The sequence below is a fragment of the Eumetopias jubatus genome, unplaced genomic scaffold (assembly GCF_037043125.1).
Source record: "Eumetopias jubatus isolate StellerSeaLion01/CBP00866 unplaced genomic scaffold, mEumJub1_p1.0 scaffold_7, whole genome shotgun sequence".
In the NCBI taxonomy this organism is placed as follows: Eukaryota; Metazoa; Chordata; class Mammalia; order Carnivora; family Otariidae; genus Eumetopias; species Eumetopias jubatus.
The window spans coordinates 47,123,196-47,150,923 of NW_028274813.1; the positions used below are offsets into that span (position 1 = coordinate 47,123,196).

Below are 27,728 nucleotides of genomic sequence, written 5' to 3' on the forward strand. Positions count from 1 at the left end.
ACCATCAGCATCTTTATGTCTCTAATGTCTGCAGTAGTATTGGGTCTGTAATAGGCCCACAGCAGTATACAAGGAGTAAATTTATAAATTCACTGGACATGTGAATTCTCTAGTAATTAAGATTAAAGTTATGAGGATGCCTGGGTGGCTCAGTCAGTTAAGTGTCTGCCTTTGGCTCAGGTCATGAGCCCAGGGTCCTGAGATCAAGTCCCCCATCAGGCTCCTTGCTCAGTGGGGAGCTTGCTTCTCCCTCTGCCTGCCACTCCCCTTGCTTGTGTTCTCTCTCTCTCTGACAAATAAATAAGATCTTAAAAAAAAAAAAAGATTAAAATTATGTTTTTTAAGAAGCACTCCCCCATCCTCACTCCAGAAATGGGAGTCAGTATTGGTCACAGCTTCTTAAATATTTTCTGCATATTAATTACAGGGGGAAAAGTGCATATTTTTCCTTGTCTTTAAATGGAGAGGACAAACATGAAAGAATACCAATCTCCAAACTGTCAACAAAATACAGTTTCTAGGAAAGTTTCCCTATGTATCAAATTAAGCCAGCTATGTGAAAACAAATATATAAAAAGATTTATTGGTTGAGAGGCACTAAATCACAAGTACCGAAATTATCCAACTCAAACTTGAACTCTGTTAGCCCAATTGCCTGGGTTTGACTATTAGCCACCTATTTCCTAGCTATATGACACTGGACAAGTCCTATCACCTCTCTACATCTCTGCTTCAATGTCGGTAAAATGGAAATAGCAACGGCGTCTACTTTAAAGGATGACAATAAAGCATATGGTAGATACTACAGAAATCTTAACTATTAGTAAACTAGTTAAATGCTATAAGGGAAATTCATGAAAATCAAAGTAACTTAAAGACTACAAGTAGGATGAAAGGGTTTGTGGGTCGTTTGATGCGGCAGTTTCAGATGTCATGCAAAACCTAGTTTCTTCCTGGTACCTTGGAACCACTCCGCTTCAAGGCTTGCATCTCCAAGAGTGGTCAAATAAACCAGAATGAGGAAGCACACAAGAGTAATGATACTCGGCTTAACTGGATGTCTTAGGTCACCAGCATTCCCATCACAGGGCAGGGGCAAGGAATAGTTAGACTAGCTGAGGCCACCCGAGGCCCACCTCTAGAGCTAGAGGTAGGATCAACTTCCCCTGAAGTACATGGACATCAAAACAAAAATCTGTGCACCTATGGGAAGCTCAGAGATGAGGGGAGATGCTAGAGAGGCAACCAACAAAAAGAACAAAGGCAATGGTAAAATTCATGAATTTTCAACCAGACAAACTTTAGTTTTTCATAGCCATCTGTATTCAAAAGTCATATCATATCATAGCAACCAGGCACAAGAATTCCTTTCAACCAAGATGAATTTCTAGCACGACGTCGCCAACAAAAAGTGCTGTTCTCAGGAAAAATCCTCCAACTTAGAAGCATCTGCTTCTAATTTCCACAATGAAATCTTTGATTCCTTCATTCATGGGACTTGCACACAATTCCCTGACACTGGAACTTCAGCTTTCTAGATAGTGATTTTGCTAATAATTCTCATTATCTGGTAGTAATATAGAAATTCTTATATTACATAGGAATCTTAACATTAACTTTACTTATTTTTCCCCTGAAATATTTTTTTTTCCTGAGAGTATAATGCCTTTAAAGAAGATTGAATAAAGCATTTGGGAAGTTGCTAACTTTATTTTAACATTGCAAGGATTTTCCGTAATATTAAATGGTTCTTGACAACAACAAAATAAATGTACAAACTGGAATGGCAAAATAGTAGAAGAAATAAAATATGGTATGTTAAAACAATTCAGTGAACATTAATGAACCACAGCCATACGAAGATAACAGCTATGAATCTCAGACAAAAAAAGTTATAGAAGTTATAGAAGAATATATACAATTCCTTCCTATGAATACAAAGTTCAAAAACAGGTGACTAACCAATAAATAATTCAGAGATACATAATGTATATTGGTAAGACTATAAAGAAAGGCAATGTAATGATTAACCTCAAAATGGCGCTGGATGGGGTAGTCTGGGAATATGATGTCTTCAGAAAGGGGCGGGAGCTACAAAGGAGCTAGAGAAATATTATTTTTCTTATGCTTGGTAGTGGATACAATGATGTTGATTACTACTGTCGTTTAAAATGTACACAGACGTTATAAGCACTTTTCTGTGTATTTCATAATTAAAAAAATAAAATTTATCAGAGGTGTTGTTGAAAATGCTGTGAATATATACTGGTGATTAGACTTGAAAAAGATACATAAAGTAGAAGTACACAATCCTGTTATAATGGCCTGCTACTTTTAACATAAAATAAATCCACTGAGGATCCTGTACAAATACTTAACTACAGCAAACTAAAATAATCTTTGCAAAATATTATTGTGCTTACTACACAATTGTTTCCATGGCCCAGAAATGGGGAAAAACTTTAGATATTCTGGTGTTGTTAATGAATTCTTATAGGCATACTTACAATTTGGTAGTATGCATATGTATTAATTTCTGGGATTCTATCTACTACTAAATGGAAAAATAATGCAATAAAATAACAACAAAATGAAAACTTCACCACTGTATCAGATTTTACAGATGATCTACAACAACCCCTTAATTTTATTGGCAATGAAACCGATGCTGTGAGACACTGACCTGCCAAGATAATACCAGTTAGTCTTAGGTACCCAGTGTGCTTTTCTTTTCAGGATTTTTCTTCTCTAAATTCTGTTCAAACTCTCCCATGAGTTGGGAACAATTTAATTTAATCTAGTCTCTTCAAAAAGTTCATTTTTTATATAAAGTTAAGAAACATGCTAAAATGACTTACTAAGGTAAAAGTATTCAAATGCTAATAAAGTTGTAGAACTATATGTAAAATAGTTTACAAAGCCAGAAAAAGAGTATGAGATGCTAGGAATCCAAATTTTACCCTTATACACATAAATTATGGGCTGCAATTATTTTGTTAACCAGGCACACCCAAAAGAGTATCATTTGCAGCAGGACACACCCTCATACATGCACACATACCGTGTGTGTGCCAAATGTGCAGAATGGTGTGAAGTAAAACTCACGCGTCCAGGTACTCTTTACGGTAAAAGAAGATCAAAATCACAATCTATAGAATCCAAAGTAAAAGATTCCTCTGGACATTCTGACAAGGCTTTATACTGCTACAAAAGTTCTTACTTAACATCCCATTGGGGGTTTGGCTATGAAGAAGTAAGTTAAAGACAAAGTTGTCACATAAACTTATAAAGACATCTGAAAATATCAATTTCAAAAGTCAGAGAAAACAATGATTATTTTAATCATTAAAAAAAAGCCTGAAACTCTTGATTTATAGTTTTAAAAGCCCTTACTTAAGAAAACTGATAAAAATGTTTATTTTATATAGGGCTTCCCTGTTATTTATGGCTACCCCATTTCCCAGGAGCATCATCCAATCATTAGCCAATCTACTCTAAGAAGACTGAGGTGATTTGTGTTATTCTGGAGAAACATAAATCCAAGACTATTAAGGCGGCTATAAGGAACATCACGGGGAGCTGAGGCTGCATCCCTTAGGTTTTCCCCAAGGTAATCTTCAGTCAGAAGCTGGCTCTCTTTACCCGTCATCCAGCATTAAATTCCATTAGCTTACTTTTAGAAGATAACTACCATAAATTTGCCAGTTCCATCAAGTATGAAATCTCATTTTCAAGTAGTAGTTACCTACATAGTAATATTCTATTTCCCATACACCAATCACAGGCCTCGTTTCTAGAACCCTTCTCAACCGGCGTTTTGAAGTAATATAAAAAAACAAAGCCAACTCAGTTATTACCCGTATACTCCAAAGAGAGTAGAAGTAAAAGCCATTTGTCAGTGAACCTCCGGGCTCCCGGGTGTATAAAGTCTACACAGTCCAACAGCGCTTCACTGAATAGCCCAGTCAAGCTGTCTCCATTTGACCTACCTGTTCATTATTTTCTGGTTCTGTGATGTGCATCCCCCCGGCACACCGCCAAAAGACAACATTCCTTCTTATAGTAATCATCCTCTAATACTTTGAGAGAGACTTAAAAGTCTGGTTTTTAAAGGGTGTGGAGGAAGGAAATCAGAATTACACTTTACCCTACAATGACAGGGTTAATCCTCCATGAAAAATGGAATCATAACTCAACCTTGAACTTAAAAATAAACCAAGCAAACAAACAAAAAACAGAAACCAACCTATCTCTGTTCAGCACTGCTTTTTTTATATGTCTCTCATCATCCTGGAAAGGCAATGAGTCCTGAGGCTGACCTATAGACTTTGATCCTGAAAAAAACCAGATGAGCAGCCTATTCCAAGGTCAACCATTCCTCAAGGCAGGACCACTGCCCACTACCAATGCGGCATCACTGTCATCTTACTACCTTAATCATAGCCAAGAAAATGTTATATAATGCCAACAAATGCCTTGGAGTCTTATCATCTCAGATCCAGGGGCAAAACTATTCAAGTGTTCAAAAAGTACTCATTGAGAGAGGAGTGCCTATTTTCCTTCATGACCTTCACATTTGGAAAAGTGAATTAAGAAAATACGGTGTTGGTACTAATCATGGGCTCTCCAGGGAAAGCTGGATGAAAATTCTTTTTCAGGTAAGATTTGGAAAGTTGTAAATTATCTACTGGTAACCTTCGATACAGTTCTCGATAATGAAGAGACAAGTCCTAAAATTCCCTCTAAGGAGTCTTTCAAAAACATCTTCCAATTGCAATAATCTGTCTTGAATTTGGAAAATGCTTGCCCTAAGAGAAGTGATGACAGTTTATGAAAAATCTACAGCTAGTATTATACTTAATGGTGAAAGACTGGTTTTCCCCTATTCATATTCACAGTTGGAAGGCTTACTACCTGATTTTCAGACTTATTATAAAGAATACATACATTAATCAAAGCAGTATAATACTGGCCTAAAGAGATATTGGTCAGTGGAACAGAGAGTCCAGAAATAGAGGCCTCCTAAAAAGTCATTTGATTTTTGATAAAGGTGTTAAGGTACGTTAGTGAGGGAATAAACTTTTTTAACAAAAGGTGCTGGAACAATCAGATATTCATACGGAAAAGAACTGACCTCAGCCTAAATACAAAGATTAACTTGAAATGAATTATAGATCTAAATATAAAAACTAAAACTGTAAAACTTACAGAAAACTAGGAGTTCTTTGTGATCAAAAACATTTTTTAAAGGACAAACTGAACTTCTTTACAATTAAAAATTCTGCTCTTTGAAAGTCACTTAAAAAATGGCAATGCAATCCCCAGACTGGGAAAAAAAATATTTTAAAAACATTTATCTAATTAAAGACTTAAATCCAGAATACTTAAATAGCTCACTAGTATCAGAAGACAATTCACTTAAACATAATTTAAACAGTCACTTCACTGAAAAAGACATACAAATGGCAAGTAAGCATTTGAAACAATGCTCAACATCATTAGTCATTAGGAAAATGCAATTAAAAACTACAGTGATATACCACAATGCATACCCCTAGAATGTTTAAAGTTGAAAAGACTGATAATACCAAGCCTTGGTGAGAATTTGCAACAGTGAGAACTCTCAGACACTGCTGGTGAGAATGTTAAATGATATTAACTACTTTGGAAAACAACTGACAGCTTCTTATAAGGTCTAACATTCATTTATCATAGAACTCAAGATATCTCATTGCTAGGTATCTGCCCAAGATAAATGAAAAGATACATCCACCAAAGACTTACACTTGCAATCCTTATCAAAATACCAGTAACATTTTTCATAGAACTAAAACAAATAATACTAACTGGAACCACAAAAGACTCCAAATAGCAAAGCAATCTTAAAAAAGAACAAAGCAAGAGGCATCACACTCCAAGATTTCAAGATACACTACAAAGCTACAGTAATCAAAACAGGATGGTACCAGAACAAAAAACAGATACACAGATCAATATAACAGAAGAGAGTCCAGAAATAAACACATGCTCATATGGTCTATTAATCTATGACAAAGGAGGCAAGAATATACAGTGAGAAAAAGACAGTCTCTTCAATAAACAGTGCTGAGAAAGCTAGACAGTTACATGCCAGAGAATGAAATTGGGCCACTTCTTTACACTATACACCACAGGATTAAGGACCTAAATGTGAACCTGAAACCATAAAACTCCTGTAAGAAAATATAGGCACTAATTTCTTCGACATCAGCTTTAGCAACATTTTTCTAGATATGTCTACTAAGGCAAGGGAAACAAAAGCAAAAGTAAACTACTAGGACTACACCATATCAAAAGCTTTTGCACAGTGGAGGAAACCATCAACAAAACAAAAGGTCAACCTAATGAATGGGAAAAGCTATCTGCAAATGATATATCTGAGGATTTCTATCCAAAATATATAAAGAACTCATACGACTCAACACCAAAAAACCCAAATAATCCAATCAAGAATGGGTAGAAGACATGAACAGCCATTTTTCCAAAGAAGACATACAGATGGCCAACAGACACATGAAAAGATGCTCAACGTCACTCATCATCAGGGGAATGTACATCAAAACCACAATCAGATATCACCTTACACCAGTCAGAATGTCTAGTTTCAAAAGACAAGAAATAAGTGTTGGTAAAGGCATAGAGAAAAAGGAACCCTCATTCATTGCTGGTGGGAATACAAACTGGTACAGCCACTGTGGAAAACAGTATGGAGCTTCCTCAAAAAATTAAAAATAGAATTACCATATGACCCAGTAATTCCACTACTGGGTATTTACTCAAAGAAAACAAAAACAGCAATTCAAAAAGATATATGCATCCCTATGTTTCTTGTAGCATTATTTACAACAGCCAAGATACGGAAGCAACCCAAGTGTCCACTGATAAATGAATGGATAAAGAAGGTGTATATATGCACAATGGAGTATTAGCCATAAAAAAGGAATGAAATCTTGCCATCTGCAAAAATATGGATAGACCTAGAGTGTATAATGCTAAATGAAGTAAGTCAGACTGAGGAAGACAAATATTGTATGATTTCACTCATACAGAATTTCACTCATATGGAATTTAAGAAACAAAACAAAGGAATAAACAAAAGAGAAAAACAAAAACCAGACTTTTAAATACAGAAAACGAAGTGGTGGTTGCCAGAGGGGAGGTGGGTGGGGGGATGGGTGAAATACATAAAGGGGATTAAGAGTGCACTTATCTTGATGGGCACTGGGAAATGGATAGAATTGTTGTATCATTATATTGTACACCTGAAACGAACATACTTGAATAAAAAGATTGAAAACATAAATGCATTGATTGGTGTGCCTCACATTTTAAAAAAATTTACACATGAATGTTCAGAGTAACTTCATTCATAATAAAGTTCCACTCCAAACTGGAAACAACCCAAATATCCATTAATAACAGGTGAACAAATAAACGAATTGTGACAACTATTACCCAATAATCAAAAAGAACCATAGATCTATGCAGCAAAATGAATGAATCAAAAAAGCATTATTATGCTACGTGAGAAAAGCCAGATACAAAAGAAAGGCACAAAAAAGCTACCAGTCAGAAGATTCAATTTACATGAAATTCTATAAAAGGCAAAACTAAAAATCAGCAGTTGTTGTGGATAACGAGGGTGAGGGAGGAAGGAGGAAAAGGAGGAAGTGGTGGAAGAGAAGAGGACCGACTAAGAAGAAGCGCAGAAAACATTTTGGCATGACAAAAATGTTCTAGATCTTGATTGTGACGCTGGTTACGCGATTATATACATTTCTCAAAAGTCACCAAATTAGCTACTTAAAATGTGTGAGCTTTATTTTTATTGTGTGTAATTTATATCACAAAAAAGCTGATTTTAAAAAATTTAATGAATCTACGTGTTCATTAAAGTGCTGTATGTGTGAAGTAATACCACACATTACCTCAAACCCTCTGCTGCATGACAAAGGGTATAAAAAAAGTGATATAATACAGTATTAGCTAACGTGGCTAAACCCATGGCTTCAGAAAGTTTAAACCAGACCTTAAAAATTAAAACACAGAATTCACGGTGATTTGGAAAAAGAGTATAATTTTAAATGTTTTACTAAGTAAAAACAGAGGTTGGCCTTTTATGTATACCAATGGTATCACCTAATAAGAATTCTGGAGATAAAAGAAAATTTCTTCTTAAACAAAAAGTGCACAGCAGAGTTTTAAACAGGTAGCACTGGATTTGTCTTGTGGGATAAGCGTTCACTGGTTTGTCCATCTCCCCTTATCATCCAGGCTCTAACTTCCAGAGGATAGGTCCATGCTTTGTTCATCACTGAATTTCCAACAAAACGCTTGGCATATAAATGGATAGCTGAATGAAAGAAAGAACTGCAGATGTTCTCATGCTAAATTTGGGTTCATCCGCAAAGTCCACATGTAAGTAAAACTTCCTACAGAAAGGCCTGTGGTATGTTTCCATAAAACATTAGCACTTAAAGATTACAATGTTCTAAAGAGAAGTCAAGCAAATATATTGTGTTTCACCTTTAAGTGTACGATGTGCAATCATTTCAAAACATCTTTATTCTGATCTTCCTTTACTAACCAATCCTACAAACTACTAGAGATATTTTTCAAGGTAATAGCTGCTCTGAACAAAGGATTAACAGTGTGAAATTTTATGTAAACCTTGATGTCTTCTAATAAAATCCAATGATCAGGAATTTTGTGCCACGTTAAATGCATTACCAAAGGAAGTACAGTATATTTGAAAGGACTACCCTATCTAGTTCAGCCTGACACAAAAATTCTCTGTGGCAAAATCAATGTAAGCTAATTAAGGAACACAAGTTGATTTAGTATCTGGCAGAAACTAAAATTGACTTAAAAAGGTACTAAAAAAAAAAAAGAAATCAAAATGTCACATCTTATTTTGCAAATACTCTAGAAATGTTTTATCAACAGGATGACTGTGACTGGTAAAAAAGCACAGGCTGCCGAGTTAGAAGAACAATACCATGTTCTGGTTTTGTCACAAACCGTATCAGGTAAAGTTGTAAAGTCGTACAAATTATTTAACCTCCTCATCTGTAAAATAGAGGGACTACTACTCTGAAGATCAAATAAAGTAACCAAAGTAAAAATTCCTTTTAAAACTACAAAATGGCACACAGATATTTATTATGTAATTATGATGATGCCAGAATATCTAGTTGAAGGAAATACACGCTCACCTTCAATTTTTAAGAGGTAATATATATGAATCATGGTTCTCACTCTGATGAATACTCTACATCCTCGCTCTACGAGTATGTGTCCATGCACACACATACAACATTTGTGCTTCATTTTAGAGTGCCAGTCTCCCTCTCTCATGACCTGCAGCCCAGGGTAAACACTGTAGCAACTTCTACACTCTGCTTTCTCTTGTAGACACCTATTGGTAGTACATGACCATCCAGATAACTATACAAGACCCTGAGGTGTGTCTGTACAGGGTATCATGTTTACAAAGCACTTGCAAATACACTGTGTTATCTTAGTAGCATCTTCCATTATCTAACAATACTTTAAGATCTGTGACCTCTCTCAAAATCAGATGTGATAGATAATAGATCAGAGTGATCTATTATAATACCGAACTCTAATGATAGAATTCTTAATCGTGCTATATGGCTATATTTCTATCTGCATTTAGGTAGAAAAACCTCATCAATTAAGATGCATATACCATTCTGAAGACCTATTATTTTATTTTACATTTTGGCATCTCAGAGAATCGAAAGAACACCATTTGGAATTATTCTTACAATTACATAATTATTCCCATAACCAAACATTAAATATATGTATATATTCATATATTGTGTATATATTATTTTTTTAAATTATCACAGGAAGCAAATCAATGACATCTTGATTTGTTTCTTTGAGGAAAATGTTCTATGATATAGCTACATTTTATTGGTAATCAAAATTCAATCTTTATAGTTTTTAAAAACTTAAAATTTGTATTTTTCAATGCTGTATTAAATCTAACTACATATTGTTATGAAAGTTATGTTTTATTCATATGTCAGACTTGGAAATACATAACATGGATTTTCATAAACATAGTTTTTAGTTTGTGTTATGGGTCAACTGCTCCTGGCCTGTGGAAGGTTCAAAGTCAGAAAGATACTTACAAAATAACTTCCATTATCATCTCACTCCTAGGCCACTGGGCCAAGCACATCAACTCAAATGGTCAGAGGCCCATGTCATTTTAAGACTATCCCCTCATGGAAAACTTGATCACCAGAACAAGAGTTGGACAACACCACTTGCCAAACCAAGGAGAAAAAACTGCAGGAATGGTTAAATGGGCGTTTCCAATGGATTAAGCTTGAGTCTCGGTCAGCCCCAGGAAAGCAGAGGAATGCTGTGCATATCGTACTGTCATCCGAGAAAACTCATGGCATGAGGAAACAAGAAACCTGTTCTGATGCAGGCTGGGAAGAAATGCCAAACTAAGGTATTTCAAAAGAGACTTTGTCTTCTTGCACTGAGAAATTAGAGATAATTTCTATCACTGCACTCGATTGCTAATTTTTAAAACCCAGTATTTACTTATGGTCGTTTGAAAGTTTATGGAACAGAATTTTTATTTTTCATAATCTTTTGAATATTTAAGCAACAAAATCTATACTTCCAATGCCAACCTGAAATAGGAATACCTATCAGTATTGTACGATTTATACATACATATCATTTAAACGTCAGTCTTGGGAGGTAAGCATAAACACAATTCTATTACCTTTTTTTTTAATGGGTCAAATGCTTGCTTCCCTCACTTGCTGAAGGTTTACATCTAGATGACAGTACTCTCATATCGTACGTATCAGAAAGAAAAAAGCCGTAATAACTGTTGGGCTTACCTCAAGAGCCAACAGTTTTCTAGGAGCTATGGAAGAATTCAAGAGAGTAGAAATATAGCATTTCATGTGTCCTCAAAACATCTTACTGCCTACCTGGGAAGACATGACTAACATCCACAGTACAGACAATAACATCATACAAGAAAAAGATACACAAACACGAGTCACCACTACAACAAGTCTAGTCAGGATTCAAGCACTAGAAAATGGAATTCAGTGACCACTAACCAGCCTACCAGGCCCCCAAACAACGTTTCATAGCCTTTCCCATCCCCTTGGCAATTGAGTATTTATTTCAGTCTCCTCAACTGAAAATAGTTTATACATTAAAATGCATTAACTTAGATCCTGTAACTATGATATGCTGCTTACAAGTTTCCTGAAACTTATTGGTCAGAAATATAAGTCTAGTTCAAGAATACATAAGCCAAACAATCATTAAAGGAAACTTTATAAGTTAGATAACTTTCATTAGCTTTCCCCGCTAGTTTTTACTCTACAACTAAAATTCATGAAAATGTCTCTCTATATTTCTGTAGGCACCAGGAAAAGCAAATAGTTTAGTAAATTACAAATAATCAGTTAAACATCCTCTTCGTAACTTAAAATTAATGTGGGCTCAGTTAATGCATATTTGGGGTTAAAAAGATTTATCTGGAATTCACTTTAAATTCTACATGACATTTGTATTTCTTAAAAACCATGCCCTGATCTGATTTCCTTAAATTTCCTTAAGCTCACATTTGAAAGTCCTGGGTTTATTTGAACTAAAACTTCCTTAAATATGTTAATTTTCTGAATCTCCTTCTATAATTACCAGTAACATGTTTCTCAACAGCAATTTCAGAAATGGCACCACCACAGCTGACCTTCGTTTCAGTGTGCCACTAAACTATGCAAAAAATTAACTTTACCACTATATTTAGATGGGTTTAGTTAAGTATAGAATTCTATTTTCTTTGGGAAAAAAATGCCTAAGGCATTTCTGATTGCTGTGATAAAATATATGCACCCCACAAAATTCCACTTTATTTTTTGGCTCACAAATGCCACTAACTTTACTGCTGAGGTTTTTCATGACACCATATTACATCACTCCCAAGATCAGACCAATAAACTATTAACATTTTTCAGTCACGGGCTTGGAAATAGTAAACAAAGGTAACTAACCACTTGGGAGAAAAATCAAGTTTTTACATTCTATTTTTGGAAGCCATTAAGTCCTTACTTCAAACATCTTCAAAATAATTATGGTTTCATAAAATTAAAGTTGGTTTCCAAGTTAGCTATATCTGAAATTTCTAGCCCAATTTCCCTTTTGTCTTTCATTACTTATTTAAATCGAGTTCAACTCAGGTACCAAACAAAATAAATGATAAAGTTATAATTCATTTTTTATCATTAATGCAATGACTGCAGCCAATGGTAAATTTTTTAGAAAAATTTTTCTTTAACTCTTCTTTTTTTATAGCAATTGCCTAATTTATTTGTTTCTAAGGTTAAATTTTTACTTTCAGAATGTTTTACAAACTGTTATGTAATTATGAGAAAGGGAGTTTAGAATTCAGTTGTGTTAAACTGCCCATTAAAGCCCCACCCTCTGACCAAAGTGCTCTGTTATAAGGTCTCAGAATACCCCCTACTTCTTGGTAATACTTATCAAAATTGAACAATTCTATACTCTATTATTTAATATCTGCCTTTCCAGCCAACAGGTTAAAGCTTCAGTAGAGCAGGTACCATAATGCCTGTTGAACTCACATAGGGTACATACTAGTTGTCAAAAGAATGAAAAAAGAAGACATTTAAAAGAGTATTAGCCTTAGAAGGAAGCATATCTAAAATAATAAATTGCTATGTAATAATGATCCACTTACTTGGAAACTTCATCCATCTACATAACAGAATCAGAACTGGCAATAAATGAGGTGTTTAGTGAATACTCAAAAAAATTACATAAATCCTGCTACAAAGAAACGGACATAGTAAATTAAGAAAGCCCTATTTGAGGAAATATATTTTATATAAATTTTTGGTATTTTCTTTTTTTTTCTTTCTTCTTTTTAAGATTTTATTTATTTAGTTGACAGAGAGAGTGAGAGAGCACAAGCAAGGGGAGCAGGAGGAGAGGGAGAAGCAGGCTCCTAGCTGAGCAGGGAGCCCGATGCGGGGCTCGATCCCAGGACCCCGGGATCATGACCTGAGCTGAAGGCAGACACTTATCATCTGAGCCACCCAGGCGCCCCAATTTTTGGTATTTTCTAATTCTTCTAAAGCATCATCATAATCATATATTACCATCCACTGGGAGGGGAGATAAATCTAAACAATAATTAATCTAGTAAATCTAAAATAAACTTCCTAGGCACTACTAAATTATAAAATATGGTTGTTGCCCTCAAGAAACTTATAGCTGGGGAACTAGAAAATATATGTAAAAAGAGGACTACATAAAGTAGGATGTGCTAAGTTCCAGTGAAGTGATACAGACGTTATGCAGCTCCGGTCAGTAGAAGCAGAAGAGCAAGGAGGACCCAGACTAAGTATTAGTCTGATAATGCAGACCATGGGGGGCAAGGAGGAGAAAAATTTGGTTAGACTTAAGGACCTGTGAGATGACACTGGAAAATCATTCAAGTAACTATAAATAAGGAGAGTAACTTTATGTGCCTACTGGGGCAGGCAGGAAAGGAGGGAAGCCGGCAGGATGAAAATGCCAGCAACCACTTGGTCTCAGTGTTGGGAGCAAGAGGATCTCTTCTGGGTACTATGGTGGACTGCAGAGTACAAATCCCATAAGAAAGGGGAAGCTGTTATGTTGCTCCCAAAAAATCATCGCCATGCCTTCTGGTTTTTCAAAAGATGTTGCAGAATTCAATTTTTTTTTAATTAAAAATTTCAACTTTTAAATGTTGGCAAAAAAATGTTTTAATACTATGTTAGAAACCAAAACATGTCTGCAGCCAGTCTTCCCGGTGGGCCACAGGATTGCAGCTCTGGTTTGGCATGTTGAATTCCCATGCTTAAGAGCTCTGGACTTCATCCTGTAGTCACTGACTTAAGAGACTTAACATTTATTTCAAAATTTGCTTAGTTTTATACCTCTGCACACTCCAGTATTTACCATGTAAAACACCTAGGGCTGCCAAATTATTTCACATTGGCCTTGTGTCAGAATTTCTCTGTTACAAGCCAATTATGCTCATTTAACTAACTGTGGAGTGACTTATAAGTTTCAGCTGAAAAAACATTCAAAATGATACTAATAGAGCAGTGTTGACAGAGCAGTACCTAAGAGAATGCTGACCTTATGTGTACACCACAACCCACTGGAAACACACATATAGCCCCTGGAGCGCCACTTCTCAAAAAACACGCACCATAATCCATTGCAAAAGAAAAGCCCTTGTTCTTTCCAGCATTTTCCCATAATTAGCAACTTTCTAAAGACTATTACTATACTTTTCTTTTATTACCAAACAACATTCAAACACATGTAACAAAGTTTTAATTCTACCATTCACCTTAAGCTTTTAACTACCCAAAAACAATATTTAAGCATTAAAGGCCTATGTGTTAACATTTTAATAAGCTTAGGGAAAGAAAAGATAATTAGTATCAGAGACTTGTTGATTCATTTTGATGATAGTATTACAGAAAGTCAGCATTATAACTGAAAGGTAATTCCCAGAAGAGAAAATCCTTGGTGCATAATTATGATATACAATACAGAACTATGAAAATTGCATAATCGCATGCTTTGAAATAATATTCACAATGGAAGATATCGGCAAGGTATAAAATAAATATAAAACATGCAATGTTTCTATTACTTAATTTGTTCTCCCCTCTTGGGAACTCCTAACCTGAGCCATCCATTCCGTGAATGAAGGCTTCCAGGTCCGTGGGGCACTAGGATATGTGACTGGTCAGCTGAAACCTATCACCATTGCTGAAAAGGAAGCCAACTCAAAGCACAGGTCTCCCCGGGGCTCTGTTGTATCCTTTTCATAGAAAGGATCAAGGGGTTGAAGTAAAGAACACCTCTTTACTAGAAACAGAACAAAACAAAGTCTCAACACAAAGCGACAGTGCTTCCAGGATATAGTTCTTATCAAAGGGATGCAATTTAGAATAAAGAAACTGCATCAGAACTATTTTTCTACTTCTAAAGAAACGGACTACAATCTAAACACTAGGATCTCTACCAGTAATAACTAGAAGGAAGCTCAAAGGCTCCCCCATCCCTGTCAGAGCCTGTTGAAGACCCTCATGGCCTCTAGTATTCTGAAGTCCCACCCCAAAGTCTATCAGATATATTAAATAGTACTCACATTCAATATTGGATATTTATAAAAAACTGAACTGAAAATCAGAATTCTCTTTCAAAAGCTTTTTATTCCCTCTTGAGCCCACGCCAGTCAGGTTTTGTGCCCACCCCTCCACTGACACAGCTCTTGTCAAGGTCACCGATGGCTTCCCTTGCTAAATCCAACGAGCAACTCAAGCCCTCATCCCACTTGACCTCTCTCACACCTCTCAGCCTCTGACACCAATGATTCACTCGCTCTTGCCTCAGACACTTTACTTGACTTCAAGGATATCCTTCCAATTTCCCCCCTATCATTCTGGCTGTACCTTCTCAGTCTGCTTTACTGGTTCCTTCTTACCAACTCAATCTCTAAGGGTTGAAACACCTCAGGATCAGCCCAAGTGCCTCATCACAAAAAAACTACTCACAGTTCACTCTTCCCATCTTGTGGGTCAAAAGAAATAAAGAAATTCTAATAATAACACTTAGGAAATGGAGACATTTAGGTCCACTATGTTGGAAATATGTGCATAATTCCTATGTTGTAAGATAATTTCTTAGGAGATTTCCTCTCTTCTTCAACAAACTGTAAACACTGGTATGACCCAAGGTTTGGTCCACGGATTGCTTTCTCTGTTTACAAACATTCCTTAAAGGATCTCATCCAAATTCTGTTGGCACCTTCCAAATTTGAGTCTCCAGCCTGGATGTCTTAAACTCCAGATTCCTTTTTTTTTTTTTTAAGATTTTATTTATTTATTTGACAGAGACAGAGATAGCAAGAGCAGGAACATGGGCAGGGGGAATGGGAGAGGGAGAAGCAGGCTCCCCGCCGAGCAGGGAGCCGACTCCAGGACCCTGGGATCTTCACCTGAGCTGAAGGCAGATGCTTAACGACTGAGCCACCCGGGTGCCTAAACTCCAGATTTCTATATCCTACAACCTACTCAACTTCTCCACTTGGAAGTCAAACATTACATGTTTAAAGCAGCTCCTAGTTATCTTTTGCAAACCAACTCCTCCATCAGATCCCATCTCGGTTCATGGCAACTCAATAATTATGCAAAAAGTCTTGACGTTATCCTTACTCTGATCTCTCTCATACTCCTCTAACAGTTGGCCAGGAAATCTTAGTGGTTTGATCTACAAAATAAACCCTGGTCATTTCTCACCACCTCCTCTACTATTGACATTTCTCAGTTGGATTATTATCAACAGCTGCTAACTTGTATCCCTGCTTCTGCCCTTGACCACCCTGCTCCACTTTTCTATCTCAACATAGCAGCCAGTGATTCTATTAAAATGCAAATCAAATCCCCTTACTCCTGCTCAAAGCTCTCCAAAGATTCCCCATTTCACTCTGAGTAAAAGCCTAAGTTCTTAAAATGGTCCACCAGTCAGGCCCTACAGGACATGCCACCTAAACCTCTTTGACCTCAACTACTACTACTCTGTGACCTTCTCACTGTTCCTGAAACACACCAACCACACTTGTGCCTGAGGCCTTTGCTAATCTCTGATGGAATGCTCTCCACCCCCACCAAGTATCTCTGTATGGCCAACTTCCTCCTCCAAGTCATCTTCTCCGTGAGTCCTATCAGGACCATACCACTTCAAATTGCCAAAGGCCCCACTACCCTCCTCCAGCCCTACCAATGTCCCTTACCCTGTTCTATTTTTCTTTTTCCCACCACACTTAGTACTTTCTAAAATACTGTAAAATTTGCCTTGCTGTGTTTACTGTTTGTCTTCTAATAGGATATACACTCCATGAAGGCAGGCCTTTTGTCTTTATTTTGTTCACTGACATATCTCTAGGGCCTAGAACAGTGCGTGGAACACAGTAGGCATACATTATATTAAATGAATGAAGTTAAATAAACATTTAATAATTCCAATTTCATAGTTTCCTTTTAATATTTGAGTCTTTTACTAGGTCCTAACCTTTTTATTGTTGTTGTTCCCAGAAAAGCTCCTTTGTACTTGAAAAAGAGAAAGATCCCAGCCTGACCTCATGGCCCAACACAAATCCTGCAGCCCCAGGGAAGCAAGGGACATCCTACCTTTGGCCATTAGCGATTCTGCTCCCTAAAACTAGGACTCCATTTAGCACTTATCTGAAAACATCTAATATCTTTCCACACACATGTATTTTATTCAGCCACCTAGACAGGAAGCACTTTGGCAGGACTTGCACAAAGTATTCAACATGGTCCTGGATACTTCTGAAACCCATTTTTTTGATGGACACAGTAAACTTAATGCTTTAAAAAAATGTTCACTAAGTTCAAGATATTACACAATGTGTTACAGGGCATGGGGTTATACAGAGTAGGTCCCGCTTTTAATGAACACAGTAGAATGATACATCATGATAATTCTGGAGGATCCTGTGGCCTATTTTGACTGTGCTTATAATTATGCTGTTTAGATGTAAATGTGTCTTTCTAATGTGCTTAAGTTTGTTTTTCTTAAACGCTCCTTTTAAACTTTCAGACTATTAATTTCCGTTGAATGAATGGTCTAAAATTGTAAGCTCTGGGCCTCATGAAAGAAAATTATAAAGGGGTCTGACCCACAATATATACACTGTGCCAATGGAGGGGGGTAGGGATGAGAGAAATAAACAACAATTGCTTTATACCAATAATCGTGGTTTTCTTTAAAAGTACATAAAATCTATGCAGAGCAAAAGACATGGGCCATTTGGTACTCTTTACATTTAAAAATACTTTGCACAACCTTAATTATCATAGAGAGTATTTTTTAATCTGGAGATTTATTTTTTAGCATCTGGAAAGAATTATCTAGCAAGCAGAAGCTGAGAGACTGAGTGAGACTACTGGAAATTAGAAGAGAATTAGGAAAAAATCAATCAATTAGTGATCAGTGGGACAGGCCAGCAGCTACTCTAAGTGCAGCAACATATATTGCCCGGTATCTGTACCTGAGAAATACTAGGTTTTGTTGCCTGCTGAATGTCATCAAAAACAAAACATAATAAAATCTCATGAGTTGCTTGTAAATTAAAGGCTCAGGGACTTCCAAGAAAACTAAAAATCCTATACATCGGGTTTTTTTTGTCCTCAGTAATAAGAGCTAACATTACTTGGCAATTTACTGTGTCAGACCATGCCATTGCATTACATGTACTATTTCATTTAATAATCAAAACCACACTGCGGTATAATTACTATCATTATCCTCATTTTACAGATAAGGAAAAAGAGATTCAGAGAATTAAGTAAGTTCCTCAAGGTTACACACTGGAAGATAGTGGAGCCTGTATCTGGGCCCCAAAAGACTGATTGCAAAGACCTCGGTTTTTTTGTCTTTGTTTTTAAGATTTTACTTATTTGACAGAGAGAGCCACAGTGAGAGCAGGAACCCAAGCAGGGGGAGTGGGAGAGGGAGAAGCAGGCTCTCTGCTGAGCAGGGAGCCTGATGCGGGCCCGATCCCAAGACCCTGGGATCATGACCTGAGCAGAAGGCAGACGCTTAACGACGAAGCAACCCAGGCACCCAAAGATCTCGTTCTTACCATTATACTTTCCTGCTTCTCTTCCATGTCGCCTCCAACATACTACTCTTTCTGCAGTAATTTCAGCGAGCAACTTGTCAGAGTTGTGACCCTATTGTGAGCATTTTTTTTCTATTTTCTAAGATTACACATGCTGTTTTTGCTGTTCTAAGCAGTATCTCATTTGAGCAGAATATATTTACTACCCATTTTTAAAACTTTTGTTATTTTACCTGTTTTTCATCTTGCTTATGAGCCTACGTCAAAATTCTGAGCCTTTTCTTAAACCACAAAAAAATGCCCTTTTTCTCTTTAGGGAAACACGAAAGAAAGATACGTATATATCATTTGTTTCCCTTTGTAAGCATTTTGTTTTATCTATTAGATTTCTCATAATCCTATGTTTTACAGTAAATGCTTCCTGGAGACTGCCACAGACTTCAGCATCTGAATTTCACGTTGTTGTGGGTAGAGACAGGATGTTTCCAGGGATGTTTACAAAAAGATAACTTGAAGGAGGGGGAAGGGTGTCCAGCGGAGGAGGAACGTGTGTAAAAGGTGGGGACATAATGGCCGGAAGAGGCAAACAAAAAACAAAAAAAGAATAAAGACTTTTTCACAGTATCTTCTTAAGAGTGAACTATTCTGAAAATATTTAGAAAGCAATCCTTTGAAATTGGGGTCCAACCTAGTTCATTTATAGATCAATGAAACAATGAATCAGGAGGGACCTCGAGATGTCACCTACCTGGCACTTAATACCCAATATCTCACTAGAAAGGCCTAGAACACAGGGAGAAGGAGAAAAGGGAGAAAGAGACGTTCAAGGGACTTCTGCATGGGAGGAAGCCCTGAGGAGGTAAAATGCTGCCTCACTGGGCTACTGCTCTGTTTACTCTGGGCAGCTCTGAGTCTATCTGAACAGAGCCACAGAAGACCTTGGTGTCAATCAGAAAAGGGCACCCCATCCGTAGGCCAGTGGACTCACTGCTTGGGCTGCAGAGTAGGTTTTAGCGGTCAGACGGCACTAATCTAGACTAGACTGAGGGTCAGAAGCAGCTTGTACTCTTGATGCTGTCGTGAGCCCCGAGACTCTGAGTCCCTCAACCTCACAGGGCCTCAGTCCCTCCACTTCTAAAAAATGGTGAGGCTAGCTGCCACCTGAGGTCTCCTCCCTCTTCCCAATTCTCAGGTAAAATCTGGCAATATCCAGCTGGTATATTCCTGGGTCCCTGAAACACTAAGATTCTGTGGACTGAGTTGAGACTTCAGTGTTTTTGTAATGTTGCATTTTTTTCTCTCACATTTCTGAAGTATTTTTCTCTTTTTATCTTAAGACTATATTCTCCTTTCAACTCCAAAGTGCTCCACTTTTTTTGAGCCATCAAAAGGTCATACCCTACATATCAGCCCCAAATTCCCCAAAATGTCCATCAACAGAATGGATAAATAAACTGGGTACATTCATCCACAGAAGTAAAAGAAAAAAGCACTGCTACCTGCATCAATTTGGACATGACACTATGTTGAGCTGAAGAAGACAAAAAAGAGAACTCATATTTGATTGCACTTAAATGCAGTCTGAGAACAGATTAAAACTAACCCATGGCAAAGAATGTCAGAAGAGCGGTTATCCCTGGGGCAGGGATTACCAATGTAAGGAGAGGCTTCTAGGGGGCAGGGGGTTGAGGTAATGATCTGGTTTTTTGATTTGGATGCTGGCTGCCTGGATATGATCACTTCATGGTATACACTTCTGATCTGTGCCTTTTTCTGGTTGTATCTAATTATTCAATAACAAGTTCAAAGAAATAAAGCCACAGGGACACCCCCACCCCCAAAGCCATCTACTGAAATTGGGACAGTACACGTGCTGCTACTTGTGGGGAGAAAAATAACTACTCATTTAATATAAACCACACAAAGAACTACCTGAAAAGCTTTTCATTAATTTCCTAAAATCTTCATCGAGAACTTGTTTGATTTTTATAATGATTTCCTCCTTCATATGAAACTATGGTTATAAGTTAGTATAAGATAATTGCTTTTCTGTGTTCATACACCTGAAAAACGTTACTGCTCAACATTCTATAATAAATACGTATAAAGGCAGGGTTATTAGAAAACCTCTGAAAATATTCCTGGATAATCAATTAGGAATGCTGAAGGTTCTAAATAGTTATTTTTGGTCAGAATTATCCCAGTTATCACATTAATGAAATAAACTAGATAATGCCCAGATTTCTACTTGGTTTCTTCCTGTACAGGTTAAACTCTGTTAGGTAAGCCACACAGGTGGGGAAAGGCATTCAGGAAAATCTTATGCTCAGACAGGTCCAAGAAAGCTCCAGTCAACACTGCCTTCTCTTCTGGCCTATCACTGGTTTATTTGAATTTGGTGCAGCACTACACGTTTCTCCTCCTGAGAAAATTCTTCCTGTCAGATCAGTGATTCCTTTCCCCTTCCCAGTGTTCTGTAATCTCTTTTTGGTCAATATGGTATACTACATGATTGCTCCACTTGATACAGAAAAAAAGTTGTATTATACAAACTTGCATCAGAAGAAATTACACCACCAAATCATATCAGATAACCTGGAAGCATAGGTAGCTTGTTTTCACTCAAATTTTATGATAACTCCGGCCACTACTACTGTAGAGCCTCTCTGGTCCCACAGCATGGCAGGCAGGCTCTAGTTCTCACAAGCGTTTGAGCTAATAATTAAATATTTGTAGAATCATTAGAGTTTAGACAAAAAATGTTCCCAGTCTTTGAAATGAGAAGTGGTGTGGGGTGGGGGCAGAACACAATAATAAGCATCCAGTCCCTAAACATTATTTAACACCAAAGCAGCAATTCGACACAAATGCAGGCAAGCTTTCCAAGATAAATAGCACTTAACAGCACTATTTCATGTTGTATACAGATAGTGTAGGGCACCTTAATACTAATCCTTTTTTTTCTCAGCTAAAAAGATCTTACTTTTTAATTTCCACTTTTAAATAGAAAGTTTTCCCTACTTCAGCCTTGTTTTAAATATTCATCCTAAGTTCAGATTTTCCTTGCAACTCAACGCCCAGTATTCTACTTCCTCCTTCCTCTCAAATTATTCCTTTAACTTGTTTCTACTTATTTTTATAGGCCCCCAAAGCCTCTTCCTCCGGATAATATGCAATTCAATTTTAGTACATGTGCTCCCGAAGCGAGCACGATAATATGCAATTCAAAAAGCCCTCTTCTACCCTCCATGTCAAAGTTTAACTACAGAGGCCAAAAATACTATCTTTCCTGTGTGGGTTTAGGAAAGATACATTTTTTTAAAAGATTTTATTTATCTATTTGAAAGAGACAGAGATAGCAAGAGCGGGATTAGGTGGAGAGGGAGAAACAGAAGCATACACCCCACTGAGCAGGGAGCCCCAGGACATGGCAGGGGGCCTCTGTGGTGCTCAAAGGGAGACGCTTAACTGACTGAGTCACCCAGGTGCCCCTAGGAAAGACACATTTTAACTAAAATTTCACCACTCATAAAATTCCTTCATTGTATCTTTTCTATTCCCCCCTCCTACACTCAATTGTTTAATACACAATCACAATGCAATTAAACTCCCAATGTGTAATTATATAATCAAAGACTTCTTGAAAGTATATAATTTTAAGTGTGCAACACACACCATTTATAACTTTAGTGCTGGAAGTACAGATTTTTCTAAACTACTGGAGTTTTCTTATAGGTTGTGTTTGTTGTTTCTTGTTGGTGAGGGAGCAGGGTAGAGGACCATCATGTAAGGACCAATTGCTTAATATAGGAAACCAGAAACTGTATTACAACAGGATTCTACTGAAGACTGCGAACACACACAACTCTTTATTTTCTTTAAAACAACATTGGAATTGCATAAACGAAAGCCAAAGATTCTATGCTTTGCCCGTAAGAATACACAATACTGAATACTTCTGGCTTTCCTACACAGGCTTCATTTACCAAACCAGGGTATTTATAAGGTTTGTGTTAACGTGAAATCGGAAAAACCCATCTCTGCATAAACACAGAAAACTTTCTATCCTTTAGAACACTTAAAACAATTTTAAGACTTTATAGAAGGCCCCCGAAATTTAGTTCTGAACTCAGAAAACCACCTAAGGGATAATTTGTGAATGCCATCTGGGATCCAGGCAGTTTCATCAACAAAAGGGAAAACTTGTTGAGATCATCCAAATCTAAAATTCACATACATTTTTACATCTGGACTGAGTTAATCTTTTCTTGGTACTGGCTTTCATGTAATAAAATAATTGTTTGCAGGTTTTATTTTTTTTTTTAACCCTGTCTCAGAAATCAAAATGTGCAGCATCCAAGTTGAAAACTACAAAGAATTCCTTTATCAAAAAAGTTGTGAGACAGGACTCATTTACACTAAACTCTGAACTTGACAATTCAGGCAAAAACAATTCGGTTTGAAACTTTCATTTCAAGCATCTGCCACAAAAAGCCTACACAACTCTATTATGTCATAAGTTCTGAAAGCCAAAGGCTTTTTAAGTGTAGTTAAAAGTGGAAACAAAGTCCAGAAACTAGAAAAGCTCTACAACCCCCACTTCCCTGGATTCAGCTAGCCCAACTGAATGAGTTTTTACAGAACGGGTTGCCAGAAATGATTACCTAGCACATGGACACTTTGCTTTCAAATGCAGTGTCTTCATCCTAGCCCCTATTGTTTTCCTGGAAACCCAGGAGCATCTTAAATCAGCAAGTTCAAATTATGTACTTGAAGCTGATAGCTTACCCAGGTTGTCCCCCAGAAAGGAGGGAGTGGAAATAGAGAAAGATTTCCTTTCCCTTAAGATGTTTTGAGTTCTGCAAGAACTGATGATTACTGTGGTCCATCAGTGTCAGATCTCAGGCATTTTTACAAGCAATTCAAAAGGGGGAAAATTAGTTCATATTACAGTCAGTCTGCTTTCTGGGAAAGATATCCTGCAGATAACTTACTTGATAGTAGATATCCCCTGGGGGACCCTTCTCATCTAATGATCCCAAAGGTCCATTTTAATATGAAATATAAATCCAGTTTGTTTACAAACGTACTAAAAGAGCACTTAAATGTCAGCTATCTCATATTGTGGAGTAATTTCATTTTTAACATAATACTTTTATTTCTCAAAACCACACCCAAGGAAAATGATTAAGTGCTACAAGTTTTATTACAAAGGACAACAGCAAAAGCATCTGTTTTCCTGCCTCTCCCCTCTGGTCTTCTCCCCTCCCCCACTCTCTGCGGAGCAGGCTGTTTGTAAGTCTTAGTGGTTGTTAAAATTACTTTCTACAATACTCTCATGATGCTGTAGATTCTGAAAAACTTCTTATCCTTTAACATTGCTGAGCCTGAATTTATGCCCTGCCCTAAGAAGAAAAAACTCCAAAAGTCAAAAGCCTTTTTAATGACAGATGTATTACGGAAAATTTTCCCCACAAAGTTTTGATGCTGTGAAATATCAACTCCCTGAAATCACAGAAAGGAAATGACTTACATTCTTGGAAAATGAAGCCACTAGCAGCTTTCTCCAACAGTATTTTCTAATCCCTAAACTACACCCTGTGGCAACGGGGAGTATTTCGTGCAAAAGCTAAATTTAAATAGATGCTTATAAAACCAATAAACAAACACCGTGGGATCTCAGAGAAAAAGGGAGAGAATCAGATCCTTTTCCTGCACACTCAAAAAAAGCTGGAGAGCACAGGCTTGAAGTCAAAAGCAACCTGAGAACGCTTGCTGAAGTTTTCCTTCCCCGCTGTGGGCAATGCAAAGCTCCTGAGGGAAATTCTGGCAACACAGATTTTGCCAAAAAATAAAAACGAAAAGGTTGTAAAGGAGCTAATATTTCTTTGGACACTAACTACACAACTGCACGGCCTAAAAATCTGCCAGCTTTCATTTCAGCTTTAAAATATGCTTGTTTTGACAGCTTTCCATTTATTCATGCCATTAAAGAAAACGCCCTCCCCATTAGGTTATGCTGTCCCAGGACTCGAGGTGCTGTTAGAAGCCCCGTGGATCTCATACGGGTGGCCCCCAGCGGTCCATACCTGACAGTTCCTGGCCCTCCCCGAGGACAGGCTGGTGGTCTCCTCTGCCTGGGGCCCGGCCTGTACGCCGCAAGCACCTCCAGGAACCCAAATTCTGCAGGCCGCGCCCCCCACTCACATCCCACCGAGGCCCCCTTCTGGCGCCGCCGAGCCCCAGCTCAATCTCCGGCCCCCCGACCAGACACTTCAGGGACCGTGGGGCAGACACCGCGCTCGCGTCCCTTCCCGCAGCCCGGCTGCCGGGCCCCGGCGCGCGCACAACAGGCGGCACGGCACCCAGGAATGCAGGGTTCAGGGGCTGGCCCCGGCGCCCCGTCAAAGGCGCGAGCGATGGGGCGCAACCGACAGGCGCCCCCAGAACAGGGCGCCGGAAACCACCGGGGAGCCGAGCGCGGCACCGTGAGCCCGGGGCGCAGCCCGCAGCCCCGGTCGGCCTCCCGCCCTCGCCGCACAGGCGGCCACGGAGCTCCGCGTCTCCCCCGCTGCCGGGCTCGGCTGCCCCGGGGCCCTGTCCTCCCGCCCCGGTGTGGGCGAGCTCTGCCAGTGGAGAGGCGACCTTCCAGCCCGGTGCCCGACGCCCAGAGCCGAGGAAGCTAGAAGAAGGCGAAGAAAGACGCAGAGAAGGGGACACTGCTTCAGCTGGGGCTCTCGACTCCCAGAAACCCTCCCAAAGTCCCGTCCAGCCGCCGCCGCCGCCCGGCCGGCAGGGGGCACAGTGGGCAGCCGGGGCGCGGTGGCCGGGCTAGAGGCCGACTGGGAGGTCCCCAGGCGCCGAGTTCCCGCTCGTACCTCGCAGAAAGCCCGGAGCACCAGGCGTCGGACTCGCGTAAGCTCCCCGTCCCTTCCTGCTTGCGCCGCGCCAGCCCGGCTCCTCTCAGCCCCTCTGCCCCGGCGGCTTGACGAGCGCTCCGCGTCCGCCCCGCCTCCCGCCCCGCCCCCAGAGGCTCCGCCCACACGCCCGCCCCGAGGTGGCGGGGGTGGCCGCCGAGCAGCGGGAGCCGAGAGCCTAGCTTGCGGCCGCACGTGGAGCCTGCCGGCCCCGCCCCGGACCCAACCAAGCGTCCCGCGGAGGGGTGCCGCCATTCGGGGATGGGAGAAAGCGCAGGGCACCGCACCTCCCGGGTCCTGAGGAAGGAGGAGAGTGGCAGAAGAGCGCTGTGTGTGGACCACTGCGATCTAGGCCTTTCCCCACGACGGAGGCGGGAGGGCACGCTGTCAGCTTCCCCCTTCTGGCCGAATGGCCCTCTCCGACGCTCGGCCCCCGCTCCCCTGGAACGCTCCCTCCCGAGGCCAGTCGGGCTGGGCGGGGGTGGCTGTTTGGCCTGAGCATCGTCTTACTAATTCCGAACGACGGAGTGGAGGCCACTCAAAGAGGAGGCGATCCCAGCGGAGGAGGCTTCGTGACTCCTAGCTTCCCTCCCGTCCTCCTGTCCCGCACCCACCGGCCCACCCACCACTCGGGACGCCGCGCCCTCGTGGGTTTTTATACTGGATGGAGGGGGCGCCGCCCGGAAGCCAAGCCTCCCCCCGCTAACTCTTATTTCTGCAATTGTAGACACAGCCTCTGTTTGCTGTGGTTTTAGCGTTTGTGACCCCTCAGAAATTATATTTGCCCGCTCCCAAAGGTGGCTGGAGGGTTTGGCGGGTGATGCAAAGCGCCGCTGGAAGTTTTTTGTTTTTTTTTTTAAGATTTTATTTACTTATTTGAGAGAGAGAGAGAGAATGAGAGATAGAAAGCACGAGAGGGAAGAGGGTCAGAGGGAGAAGCAGACTCTCCGCTGAGCAGGGAGCCCGATGCGGGACTCGATCCCGGGACTCCAGGATCATGACCCGAGCCGAAGGCAGTCGCTTAACCAACTGAGCCACCCAGGCGCCCGGAAGTTGTTTTTATGGCACTAAGAATCGAATCAGAAGATTGAGGTTTCTTTGCCTCCTTTAGTTGCTGGGTCTGGGGAAGAGCGGGTCCGCCTGTGCCCGCTAGGACCTGCTGCTGGGAACTGGAGACACGGGAGAGACCCAGCTTCCACCTGGTCCCCAGGCCCTGGACGCACAGTGCTCCCACCTGGTGGGCTTCTGCCCTCTGAGGTCTTTTAACGCTGACTGCCGACCCCAGGGACCCCTGGCCAGGGGTGGCAGGAACGCCCCACAGGGCCCCTCACTTAAGGAGGAATAAGGTGTATGTTTCCGGGTCTGACAAATGGGTGAGGAGACAAACAGGGGAGGACCTGAGAAAGGACATTACTCAAAATCAGATTATGCTTACAGAAGCCAATTTAACGGCTTTGCTCTTTTAATCCAAACATCAGTATGCAAAGCTGGCTGGGACTGGTTGAAAGTGTACCTGTTTGTGTGCCTCCTTTGCTTGGCAAAAGAAACTCAGTTTTGTGTTCATTAGGGCTGAAGCTAACTTGGAATAGTTGCCTCATTTGCAGCTTTTACTATTTGGGAACCATGACCCTGGAACTGAATATGAGAAGCTGTGATCTTTTTTCACAGTTGATAATACACTCAGAGTTTCTTTCTGATAAAGCAAAGCAGCAGTGTCTAAAGATATTGCCCTTATGATTTTTAAGTCATGACTTCATTATGGAAAAGAGAACAAGAGCTACGTTTCAATGAGTGCCTTCTAAATTAGTTGTATTTAATTAATAGACTAAAATTAAAAGTTGGTTGATGGTAGTTGATGACAATGTAAGCATTTAAAAGTGGAGGACTGCACTTTTCTCTCATTTTTATCTTTTACACGTATTCAGAGTGAGTGCATAGTGAACATGAGTTGGTAAGGTCTTTAATTAATTTGATGTCTAATTAGATAGTCCAGCATTTCATATGTAAAGATAAATGAGTAATGCTTTACTATCTTGGAAAAC

At 39.4% G+C, this 27,728-nt stretch overlaps 1 protein-coding gene across 2 annotated transcripts in view; it reads right to left on the minus strand.

The window, feature by feature from the left end:
- The window catches only part of FRMD6 (FERM domain containing 6), a 79,325-nt gene extending 53,596 nt beyond the window's left edge, over nt 1–25,729 (minus strand). For both annotated transcript variants that reach the window (XM_028102301.2, XM_028102295.2), the window contains exon 1: nt 25,648–25,729. The gene's annotated coding sequence lies outside the window, so the exon portion shown is untranslated. The remainder of the gene's footprint in view (nt 1–25,647) is intronic.
- Nucleotides 25,730–27,728: the final 1,999 nt, after the last annotated feature.